A 13,515-nucleotide genomic window follows, 5' to 3' on the forward strand; every position below is an offset into this window, starting at 1 on the left:
CCTGGATATGATAGACATCTACAGGACACTTCATCCCAAAGCGACAGAGTATACATTTTTCTCTAGTGTACATGGAACATTCTCAAGAATTGACCATATGTTGGGCCACAAAGACAATATCAGCAAATTTAGAAAAATTGAAATTGTACCAAGCATATTTTCTGATCATAAAGCCTTGAAACTAGAATTCAACTGCAAAAAAGAGGGGGAAAAACCCACAAAAATGTGGAAACTAAACAACATACTTCTAAAAACTGAATGGGTCAAAGAAGAAATAAGCACAGAGATCAAAAGATATATACAGACAAATGAAAATGAAAATACGACATACCAGAATCTCTGGGATGCAGCAAAAGCAGTAATAAGAGGAAAGTTCATATCACTTCAGGCCTATATGAACAAACAAGAGAGAGCCGAAGTAAACCACTTAACTTCACACCTTAAGGAACTAGAAAAAGAAGAACAAAGACAACCCAAAACCAGCCGAAGAAAGGAGATAATAAAAATCAGAGCAGAAATAAATGAAATAGAGAACAGAAAAACTATAGAAAAAATCAATAAAACAAGGAGCTGGTTCTTTGAAAAGATCAACAAAATTGACAAACCCTTGGCAAGACTCACCAAGGAAAAAAGGCACAGGACTCAAATAAATAAAATCCAAAATGAAAGAGGAGAGATCACCACAGACATCATAGATATACAAAGAATTATAGTAGAATACTATGAAAAATTATATGCCACCAAATACAACAATCTAGAAGAAATGGATAAATTCCTAGAACAATACAACCTTCCTAGACTGAGTCATGAAGAAGCAGAAAGCCTAAACAGACCAATCAGCAGGGAGGAAATAGAAAAAACTATTAAAAACCTCCCCAAAAATAAAAGTCCAGGCCCAGACGGTTATACTAGTGAATTCTATCAAACATTCAAAGAAGACTTGGTTCCTATTCTACTCAAAGTCTTCCAAAAAATTGAAGAAGAAGCAATACTTCCAAACACATTTTATGAGGCCAACATAACCCTCATACCAAAACCTGGCAAGGATGGCACAAAGAAAGAAAACTACAGACCAATATCTCTAATGAATACAGATGCTAAAATTCTAAACAAAATACTGGCAAACCGAATACAACAACATATTAAAAAAATAATACATCATGATCAAGTGGGATTCATCCCAGAATCTCAAGGATGGTTCAACATACGCAAAACGGTTAATGTAATACACCATATCAACAAAACAAGGAACAAAAACCACATGATCTTATCAATAGATGCAGAAAAGGCTTTTGATAAAATACAACACAATTTTATGTTTAAGACTCTCAACAAAATGGGTATAGAAGGAAAATATCTCAACATGATAAAGGCCATATATGATAAACCATCAGCCAACATCATTTTAAACGGCATAAAACTGAGGACTTTCTACCTTAAATCAGGAACAAGACAGGGTTGTCCACTCTCTCCACTCTTATTTAACGTGGTGCTAGAAGTTCTGGCCAGAGCAATCAGACAAGACAAAGAAATAAAAGGCATCCATATCGGAAAAGAAAAAGTAAAGGTATCACTTTTTGCTGATGATATGATCCTATACATCGAAAACCCGAAGGACTCCACAAAAAGATTATTAGAAACAATAAACCAATACAGTAAGGTCGCAGGATACAAAATTAACATACAGAAGTCCATAGCCTTTCTCTATGCCAACAATGAAATATTAGAAAACGAACTCAAAAAAATAATCCCCTTCACGATTGCAACAAAAAAAATAAAATACCTAGGAATAAACATAACAAAGAATGTAAAGGACCTATATAATGAAAATTACAAAGCATTGTTAAGGGAAATCGAAAAAGATACAATGAGATGGAAAAATATTCCTTGTTCTTGGATAGGAAGAATAAATATAATCAAAATGGCCATATTACCCAAAGCAATATACAAATTTAATGCAATTCCCATCAAAATCCCTATGAGATTTTTTAAAGAAATGGAACAAAAAATCATCAGATTTATATGGAACTATAAAAAACCCCGAATAGCCAAAACAATCCTAAGAAAAAAGAATGAAGCTGGGGGCATTACAATACCTGACTTTAAACTATATTATAGGGCCATGATAATCAAAACAGCATGGTATTGGCAGAAAAATAGACACTCAGACCAATGGAACAGAATAGAAAGCCCGGAAATAAAACCACATATATATAGTCAAATAATCTTTGATAAAGGGGCCAACAACACAAAATGGAGAAAAGAAAGCCTCTTCAACAAATGGTGTTGGGAAAACTGGAAAGCCACATGCAAAAGAATGAAACTCGACTACAGCCTGTCCCCGTGTACTAAAATTAATTCAAAATGGATCAAAGACCTAAATATAAAACCTGAAACAATAAAGTACATAGAAGAAGACATAGGTACTAAACTCATGGACCTGGGTTTTAAAGAACATTTTATGAACTTGACTCCAATGGCAAGAGAAGTGAAGGCAAAGATAAATGAATGGGACTACATCAGAATAAAAAGTTTTTGCTCAGCAAGAGAAACTGATATCAAAATAAACAGACAGCCAACTAAATGGGAAATGATATTTTCAAACAACAGCTCAGATAAGGGCCTAATATCCAAAATTTACAAAGAACTCATAAAACTCAACAAACAAACAAACAAACAAACAATCCAATAAAAAAATGGGAAGAGGACATGAATAGACACTTCTCCCAGGAGGAGATACGAATGGCCAACAGATATATGAAAAGATGCTCAGCTTCATTAGTTATTAGGGAAATGCAAATCAAAACTACAATGAGATACCACCTCACCCCTGTTAGATTAGCTATTATCAACAAGACGGGTAATAGCAAATGTTGGAGAGGCTGTGGAGAAAAAGGAACCCTCATTCACTGTTGGTGGGACTGTAAAGTAGTACAACCATTATGGAGGAAAGTATGGTGGTTCCTCAAAAAACTGCAAATAGAACTACCTTATGACCCAGCAATCCCTCTACTGGGTATATACCCCAAAACCTCAGAAACATTGATACGTGAAGACACATGTAGCCCCATGTTCATTGCAGCACTGTTCACAGTGGCCAAGACATGGAAACAACCAAAAAGCCCTTCAATAGAAGACTGGATAAAGAAGATGTGGCACATATACACTATGGAATACTACTCAGCCATAAGAAATGATGACATCAGATCATTTACAGCAAAATGGTGGGATCTTGATAACATTATAAGGAGTGAAATAAGTAAATCAGAAAAAAACAAGAACTACATGATTCCATACATTGGTGGAACATAAAAATGAGACTAAGAGACATGGACAAGAGTGTGTTGGTTACCAGGGGAGGGAGGAGGGAGGACAGGGGGAGAGTTAGGGGGAGGGGGAGGGGCACAGAGAACTAGATAGAGGGTGGCGAAGGACAATCTGACTTTGGGCGAGGGGTATGCAACATAATTTAATGACAAAATAACCTAGACATGTTTTCTATGAATATATGTACCCTGATTTATTAATGTCATCCCATTACCATTAATAAAAATTTATTAAAAAAAAAAAGATAATTAAATGCATATACATACAATTAGACCAGCAAAAAAAAAAAAAAAAAAGATTGCATTGAATCTTCAGATTAGTTTAAGACAAATGGACATCTGACAAAAATTGCATCTTCTGATTTATGATCATGGTATTGCTCTCAATCTATTTAGATCTTCTTTCATTTCTCTCTGTTATGTTTTGCAGTGTTCCATGCACAGATAATGTACAACCTTTATCAATTTGATCCCTAAACATTTTATATTTGTTATGCAATGTGGAATGGTATTGTTTTGTTTTTTAAGTTTCAATTTCCAATTGTTTGTTATTTGTTTATAGAAATACAGTCAATTTTTTTTTTAAATTATTGATTGATTTTAGCAAAGAGAGAGGAAGGAAGAGAGAGAGACAGAAATACCAATCTGTTCCTATATATGCCCTGACCAGGGATTGAACCAGCAACCTCTGTGCTTTTGTGATGATGCTCTAACCAACTGAACTATTTATAAATTGATCTCATATTCTACAACTTGCTAAACTCATTACTAGCTCTTTTGTAGATATTATATTTTCCTTACGGAAATCTTGCCAACTGTGAATAAAGAGAGTTCTCAACTAGTGGTTCAATTCAGGGAAAATTTGCTTTTAAGCACATTCATGTTGTTGGAAGAATTCATTTAAAGGTCACCTTTAGCTACAAGAGATCATCTTACTATGTGGGCTTCCTCAGCATGGTTGCAACATCATCCAGCACACAAGGAGAATCTCTAAAGCATGTCTTCCTGGAAAACAGAGGCTTATATAACGTAACATAATCACAGGAGTAACAAGTCTACAAACTTTGTCAAAGTCAAGTCACATGCCCTGCCTCACACAAGGGGAGGCAATTATACAACATATGAACACTAACTAGAAGGTGGGGACGATTGGGGTCCACTCAGGATCTGTCTACCACAGATTATGGCATGGGGTGGTAGTGTCTTGGCTTCTAAGTATCTTGTGCTTAGGAGCAGGTGTGTGTGTGTGAGTGTGTGTGATTTTCTTGTTTGTTTTTTTCTTAAGTAGAGGTAAAATGATCAGCCCTTTCTGTGTTCTAGTCATTTTCATCTCCCTGCCTCAAAAGTCACCATATGTAAAGGTTAGTTTTATGTCAACTTGGCTAAGTTATTATACCCAGTTATTTAATTAAACACTAGTTTCAGTGATGCTAAATGGTATTTTATAGTTGTGGTTAACATCTACTATCAGCTGACTTGAACTAGATGAGGTTACCCATCATAATAACATGGGTAAACTTCATCCTATTGAAGTCCTTAAAATAAAAAAATTAAGTTTCCCAAAGAAAAAGAAATTGTGCTTCAAAACAGCAGAATCAACTGCTGTTCAAATATTTTAAATATATTTTATTTATAAGCATCTTTAGAATTTTTTAAAGTAATATTTATAGAAAAATATGAACTAAAAAAGCAAAGGAAAAATTCATAAACAGGTCTAGCATTCCAGTTTCCAAATAAATTTCTGCAACGTTCGTACAGGGAAAACGAGAGAGAGAGAAACACAGGGAGTTCAGAGGTACCCTAATTCATTCAGAATGGCCACCTATAATCCAGGAGAAACAGATGGCAGCTTGGTCTGCTTGGATGTGATAAAAAAGAACCCAAGAAGTTTGCATCAGTTTTCCTACACATCTAATGCATTCATTAGTGAGCATAAAAGTGTTGAAAGCAAAGCATTGAATAGACTAGGCAATTAAGCAGCCAGCACTGTTAGTGAGCAAGCAGGGACAGAAGGCATTTGATGGTCAAGAAAGAAAATTAAGAATTATTGAATAATGGCAAAATGACCTCCATAGTTCAGTCAGGTGTGGTTCGTCTCTACCTGCTTAAAAATAGAAATTAATACACCAAAGTTCTTTCACTGCATTAACACAGGGAAAAGAAAACTTTTTATGAATCAAGACTTCCTTGGTCATCCACAACAGCTGTGACAGCCCCCCCCCCCCCCTTGCAGGCACAGAAGAAAGTGACACGTCTGTTTATGCCAGTCTGACATGGATTGGGGGAGTAGCCAATGGGAAAAGAAACAGCTACCAACACACATGGGTATGTGTTCATAAAAGAATTCTGGAAGCCTGAAAATCTGGCAATTACTAAGAAATTTTGTGTAATGTTGAAAATACATATTAATTGTTAAGTCCTTTCTATAGAGAAGGTATGGTTCTAAGTGATTTGCATGTATTATCATAATGTCTTCTTATCGCCAATCTCTTTTTACTTCAGACTGTCCCTAGAGTAAAAGGTCTCAATAGGGCCAGCTTTTCAGACCATACCAGGTCTCACTTCATTGGTCCTGTTCTTTTTCTGCTTCACCTCCAGAGACATCATGAAAAGACTACTAGTCTCCCATTGTGATTCACTTTATCTTAAACTCCCATGAACTCCGTCCGATTGAGGTCACACATGCGGACACCCACCTTTAACTCTCTCTCCTCCATTCAACTTCAATCTTTTCCAGCCTCCATTACAATCCTTTCCGGATGGATCCCTAACATCAGCTGCAGTCTTCGCTTCTTGCCACAACAATTACTCTTAATAATTATGATTGAACTAATGATCACAGCAATCATCTTTATAACTTGGATTGCAAGGCTTATTTTCTTGGTGAACTTGACAAGCATACTTTGATTCCATGCTGGTTACACGCCCAGAATATTGATATTACACTGTCTTCATCTGAAAGGTCTGTTTCTGTTAATAAGCCAGCCAGGAGAGAAGAGACATGAAACAATCGAAGAAAGTCATAAAACACGAACATGTGCTGAGTTAAGGATATTTTTTCCCTTTGATTTCCCGTGTGTGTGAACTCAAGTGGATGGAGTTAGTGGAAGTCTGAGATAAAGTGAATCACAGTGGGAGAATGACAACCTTATCATGATGCCTCTCACTGCCGCCTCCTAAATTCACACCTGCTTCTCAGTTCCCACAGACTATTCTTCTCCCCTTTCTCCATTCTCATATGTAAGATTTCTCTGCAGGCACTCTCTTCATCTTGCATTTATTCTGTTCAGCTAGGCAAGATATGAGGTCTTGTCAAAGCAACAGACCCTCAGTAAATATCATGGAGTAACCAGATGTGTAAGTAATGACGAAGTTATGTCCTTAGTTCTTGTTTTCTTTTGCATATTTCCAGGAAGGAGAGAGGTGGAGATAGAGATGGAGGAGAGAGAGAGGAGAGAGAGAGAGAGAGAAACTGCCACTCAGGGTCCTGGCTCTGGACTGAGTGTAAGGCCATTTGGGTAGTGGCTGAGTATTTTACAAGAACAATATATGGATCAGGATTTAAAGTTTTTACATCATATTTTCCTTCTTCCATACTCCATGATGATGATATTTGAAAGAACAGCCCATAGATAACAGTGAAAATAAAGGACTTGGAGATTCAGTTCATGTCCTTATATACCCCAAGATGGTTTAGTTTTGCAGTACCTAAAACTCTAACTAAAATCTAACAAGTAAAATATAAACATAAATAATTATTCCCACCCTTTCCTGTTTCTCAATTCTTACCCCCCCCCCTCAAAGAAAATGGGCCACATTACTTATGCTAATATTAGACTTTTCTATAGTTTTGATTTGGAGCATAACATCATTTTCTCTTTTAATGTCATCCTATTTAAGAGAATTTAAATAGAGACTTGCTCTTGGAGTTCGTAAGAGAGAAGTTTGATCACTACACTAAAGATACCAATGTGCCTGCTCTGCCCCAGATCCCTATTCATGGGAGCAGAGATAGGCCCTGTGGCCTAAGGGCAACCTTGTCCTAGGCCAGACAGGGCCAGGTCAGCGGTTGAGAGCGAAAGACATTAACAGGCAGACCGCACAAACTGTCTCAGCCTGGAATTTAGATAGAAAAGTAATTGAGAATGGCTAATGACTGGGTAGTGAAAGAAATAAAAATAAAATATATAAAGACCATCAGAGACCAAAATAAGTTAGGTTAGCTGGATCCTGGAGCTCTCTCAACTCGTCAAGCACAGCTGTTCTGTGTTCCTTGGACAGTCGAATCTCTCTTAAGGATTTTGATATCAGGTGGTTTGTAAGCTCTTGACCACCAAAGGACCTAAGTCAATTCACCCTTTCCTGTTAATTTGTTGTTGTGCCGGACCCTTAAATATGATAACAACTGAGAAGTAGTGTGCAGGGCTGTGGGTATTGTTAGTCACTACTTGACATCTATTCCTTCTTGCAGCCTTCTTCATTTACAGAAACCTGAGATGGGGAAATCCTCCAAAAGGTTCCTGAGAAGTTTGTTGTTCCTAAGTAAAAGCTACAGCAAGACACTCTCCTTTCCTTCTGGTTTCTGACAGGTCTGGGAGTGAAGCTGACACTATGGAAAGCAAACAGACAGGGAGGCAGCCGGGTCTTCAGTGACATACTTGAGCCATTGGCCTAAAATCAACTCCACTCCTGGACTTGCCATTATTCAGAATAAAAAAAGTCTAGCGGATATTAGGCCCTTATCTGAGCTGAGCTGTTGTTTGAAAATATCATTTCCCATTTAGTTGGCTGTCTGTTTATTTTGTTGTCAGTTTCTCTTGCTGAGCAAAAACTTCTTAGTCTGATGTAGTCCCATTCATTTATTTTTGCCTTCACTTCCCTTGCCTTTGGAGTCAAATTTATAAAATACTCTTTAAAACCAAGGTTCATGAGTTTAGAAACTATGTCTTTTTCTATGTACTTTATTGTTTCAGGTCTTTTGTTTCAGGTCTTATATTTAGGTCTTTGATCCATTTTGAATTAATTTTAGTACAAGGGGACAAACTGTAGTCGAGTTTCATTCTTTTGCATGTGGTTTTCCACATGCAGCCCCATGTTCACTGCAGCATTGTTCACGGTGGCCAAGACATGGAAACAACCAAAAAGCCCTTCAGTAGAAGACTAGACAAAGAAGATGTGGCACATATACACTATGGAATACTACTCAGCCATAAGAAATGATGACATCGGACCATTTACAACAAAATGGTGGGAACATTATACGAAGTGAAATAAGTAAATCAGAAAAAAACAAGAACTGCATTATTCCATACGTAGGTGGGACATAAAAACGAGACTAAGAGACATTGATAAGAGTGTGGTGGTTACGGGGGCGTGGGGGGAGGAGAGGAAAAGGGGGAGAGGGAGGGGCACAAAGAAAACTAGATAGAAGGTGACGGAGGACAATCTGACTTTAGGTGATGGGTATGCAACATAATTGATTGACAAGATAACCTAGACATGTTTTCTTTGAACATATGTACCCTGATTTATTGATGTCACCCTAGTAAAATTAATAATAAATAAATAAATAAATAAATAAATAAATAAAAATTTAAAAAAATGTCTAGTGTTTAAATCTGTTTGAATTGGGTTCCTTTTACCATGTGGAAGCTGTCACAGAATTTTGGCATTTTTCTTTCTTTTTTTGTTCAAGATTTCTTATAACAATGATGATGGGGAGTTCAGGGGCCACTGGAGTTTCCTGTGATAGAAGATTGCAAACAGAGGTCCCGGTGTCCCACATCTGGGCCTGGTACTTCAGCTTCTCTGTGCCAGGAAACGGGTCAGCTTGCTGGTCCATATCATGACCTTTGCCCTGGGGCTCCCTGGAAAGCTCCAGGGTCAGTGGCTGATGTGCAGGGGCCACTGTCCACACACATCCCCCCAGTACCTGACCATCCACTAAGATCTTCAGTCCTGGGACTCATGGTAGGAATCATGTTGAATTCAAGTGACATGACAGCTTAGAGAAAGGGAACATTTCAGGGTCTTTTTCTCATTTTCACTGAAATAAAATTTGAATTTAAGATGTATTCTTTAAATTGAGTTTTCATATAGAAGACAGAAAACCACAAGGAAAATGAAATGAAGCTCCCGATAAAGGGAAGGTATTAATGTGCTCAGGCTGCTATAACAAAACACTGCGGCCTGGGTGGCCTAGACATTAGTAATGCGTTCTTCCCAACTGGAGGCTAGAAATCCGAGATCCGTAGGTCAGCAGTCTCAGTTCCCTCTGAGGCCTCTCTCCTTGGTTTGCAGATGGCTGCCTTCTTTTGTCCTCATGGTCTTTCCTGTGTCCACATCCCTGGTGTCTCTTTACCTGTCTAAATTTCCTCTTTCTATAAGGACACTATTCATATTGGAGTAGGGCCAACCTAATGGCCTCATTTTAAGGTGCTCACTTCTTTAAAGGTACAGTCCTAAATACAGTCAAATTCTGAGGTCCTGGCAGTCAGAGCTTCAACATATAAATTTGGGAAGACATAACTCAGCTCATAACAGGGAAGGAAGGAATTTGTGGCACCACTGAAAAAAATCTTTTCTGGGCACAGGCAGATGACTGGGTTCTGGGGACATTGTAGAAATACATACACATCTGGTAGGTGAGGTCCCCTGTGGTGGCCCTGTTCAGGCTGAGCGCAAAGGCTCAGTGTCTATCCTGCTCTGTTCCTTGTGTGCTCAACCCCTCCCTCCACCCCAGGCCTCCCCAAGTGAAGTAGGACCCTTGCTCAGAACCACACGGGTTATTTTAAACTCGTGATTTTTTTAACAATTGCCACAGTCAAGCTTACTGGATTTCTGCCTGTGTTTAAAAGCTACAGGCATGGCCTTGGCCAAATGGCTCAGTGGTAGAGCATTGGCCCAGTATATATATGTCCCAGGTTTGATTCTCAGTCAGGGCACACAGAAGTGCCCATCTGCTTCTCTACTCCTCCTCCTCTTACTTTTCTCTCTCTCTCTCTCTCTCTCTCTCTCTCTCTTCTCCTACAGCCATGGCTCAATTGGAGTGAGTTGGCCCTGGGTGCTGAGAATGGCTCTATGGCCTCTACCTCAGGCACTATGAAGAGCTTAGTTGCTGAGAAACATAACAACGCCCCAGATGGGCAGAGCTTCGGCCCCTAGTGGGCTTGCTGAGTGGATTCTGGTTGGGGAGCATGTGGGAGTCTGTCTCTGCCTCTCCTCCTCTCACTGAATTAAAAAAACAAAACAAAACCCTGCAGGCCTATTCTCTGACCGGCCAGGATGCTGAACTCTGCTGAGAATGCAGGCTCCTAAGGGTCAGAACCAAACAGGTTTTATCTCTGCACACCAGGCAGGGCCGTTTCCCGGAATACTTATCAATACAGATGAGCAACAACGTTCACCCACGTGTCTCCTCATTTGAAAATCTGTCTTTGGTGTCAGCTAAGCAGGGATTTCTACCACGGATTTCCCTGAGCGGAGCAGGCTGACCTTGAATGCCATTAGATTCAGGAAAGCAGCGGAGTGTTTCTTGTTGGCAACCATAGTAAACATTTTCAAACACTGTCAATGCCGATCACACTGAGACTCCTGGTACGGGCTCATGCCGTGCGTGTCAGAGCAATCCGGTAATGAGCCACATATGAAAGCAGGGAAGAAAGAAAGCTGTTTCTATCAATCTATTTTCCAATTTCTGAACTCTTGGTGTCATTTCGTCTGCATTATATTTGCCGTGCTGTGTTCTTCCACTTATGTTTCCAGTAAAAGGGTTCACCTATGGCAAGATTGGGCTTTGACACCCCCAGAAAATCTCTGGTCCTATCTGCCTCTGGTGAGGAGACGAGGGGACCCCTCAAGAGCCACGAGGAAAGGGCTCAGGGACAGGCAGCCTCCCTGAGCTACCTCTGGCCTGTCTTCTTCTTTCTTCTTTCTTTCTTCTTCTTCTTCCTCTTCTTCTTCCTCTTCCTCTTCCTCTTCTTCTTCTTCTTCTTCTTCTTCTTCTTCTTCTTCTTCCTCCTCCTCCTCCTCCTCCTCCTCCTCCTCCTCCTCCTCTTCTTCTTCAATTCTGCCTCACCCAACCTTGTGTGTCTCTCCGACATTGTGTCCATGGGCTACACACACGTCCCACAGTCATATCACTCCCCCACCCTGCCCTTTTTGCCATCATGATGTTTGAGAGCCTGGTAACAAATTTGCTATGAAATGGTGCTTTCCAAGTGACCCATACCTTCATTTGAAAGGAGCCAGTTTTCAGAATGTTTCTTGGTGGCTAGCTCCACATTAATGTCCCCAGAGGTTTCCATTTATATTCCCAAATGCATGTGCTGGCAGGGATGATAACGTCTGAATGCATTGATTCGCCTTTAGGGAAGCACCCCCACCCCCACCCCCACCCTCCATCATCCTCTGAGTGGGCCCTGTGACAAGGCTGTTCCAGGTGATGGCCCTAGAGGAGGAGAAAGAACATCTATCCCCATAATGTAAATTCTGATTTCCAATTAAATACATTAGGTAAAAAGTTGAGATGAGAATGTAGCAAAACGAGAAGTCTCCCTGGGTATTTCTTGTCCACTGAAACTGAATCATAACACGTTGGTGGTGATGACCCTGAATTGCTTGATATCCATTGCTGTCACAACTCGCCTAGGGTTTCTGCCTCCAAGGGAATGTGTTCAGTCCAGTTAAGAGAGGCGTGAAACAGGGGAGGAAAAGGGACATTCTTTTCAGTCTCAGATGCTGCTCCACTGTTTCCGCTTTTATTCCCCCACATCTATTTTCTTTCTTTCTTTTTTTTTTTTCTGAAGCTGGAAACGGGGAGAGACAGTCAGACAGACTCCCGCATGCGCCCGACCGGGATCCACTTGGCACGCCCACCAGGGGCGAAGCTCTGCCCACCAGGGGACGATGCTCTGCCCCTCTGGGGCGTCGCTCTGCCGCGACCAGAGCCACTCTAGCGCCTGGGGCAGAGGCCAAGGAGCCATCCCCAGCGCCCGGGCCATCTTTGCTCCAATGGAGCCTTGGCTGCGGGAGGGGAAGAGAGAGACAGAGAGGAAGGAGGGGGGGGGTGGAGAAGCAAATGGGCGCTTCTCCTATGTGCCCTGGCCAGGAATCGAACCCGGGTTCCCCGCACGCCAGGCCGATGCTCTACCGCTGAGCCAACCGGCCAGGCTCATCTATTTTCTTATGTAAAAATTGATAGGGGCTGAAATTAGTGTTGGTAGAAAGGGGGTCAGAACCACTCTTTGCTTGCAGAAAGGGCACTAGAGGCGAAGCAGAGGCATCTGAACAGAGACACTGCTTGCCACTCTGTCCTCCTTTTAGGCATTAACACCTGCTAAGTACCCAGAGAGGGCACCCAACATGAAATTGGCCCCTTAGCTCTCAGGTGTCAGAGAGATGGATTGCAACCTGCTTGGAAGCTCAGAGCCAAAGTGCCAGTCCTACACCCTCTCAATCCTTTCCAATTCTGTTTTTCAAATGTTGAAATTGATGCCACAGTTTACAATGGACGCCATATTATATAGAGGAAGAAGCTGAGCACAAGCCTCAGAAAATTGCCGCCAGCAAAGTCAGGAAGGGAGGGCCGAAATATCCAGGAGAGCGATGCATCAATCATGTCAGACATTCCGCTCCAGCCGGTCTGCTCCCCACGTGTCTGAAAATACTGCACGGCTCTGTGCTCGCCAGAGCCAGGGGGCAGAATGAAGGACTTATTAGCCTGGTACCTAGGAGCCAGTCAGAGCTTTGAGAGTCTATTTGACTCTGCCAGCTGAGGTCGCCCCGGCCCAGCTCTATAGCTGCTCTCTGTAGCCATTTTGTATCTCTGTGACTTTCTTCGTTTCCTTTTCTACAGACTGGCATGGTTCTTTGCCTGTCCTGGACTCAAGTGTCCTGGAAAGCATGAAGTTAAAGTGAAAGGGAAGGGTGAGGATGCCATGGGGGTCCTTCGGTAGATGCATTCCTCCAAATTCTGTTCAAATGTCTAAGAAATTTAGGGTCACTGGGCTTTCTCCTATTCAAGTGGGATGAACATCATCCAGGGTTCTTGTAGGTCAATTTAACTAAAAAACTGAATGTTAAAGCTTGTAGGAACCTAGAGCCTTCACATGATTTCTCCCTATTCTTGGTGGTTGGCTGGCATGGGATGCCTTCTGTTTCTATTTTGTGCCCGGATGAGCTGCTACAT

Source organism: Saccopteryx leptura, chromosome 3, assembly GCF_036850995.1.
Source record: "Saccopteryx leptura isolate mSacLep1 chromosome 3, mSacLep1_pri_phased_curated, whole genome shotgun sequence".
In the NCBI taxonomy this organism is placed as follows: Eukaryota; Metazoa; Chordata; class Mammalia; order Chiroptera; family Emballonuridae; genus Saccopteryx; species Saccopteryx leptura.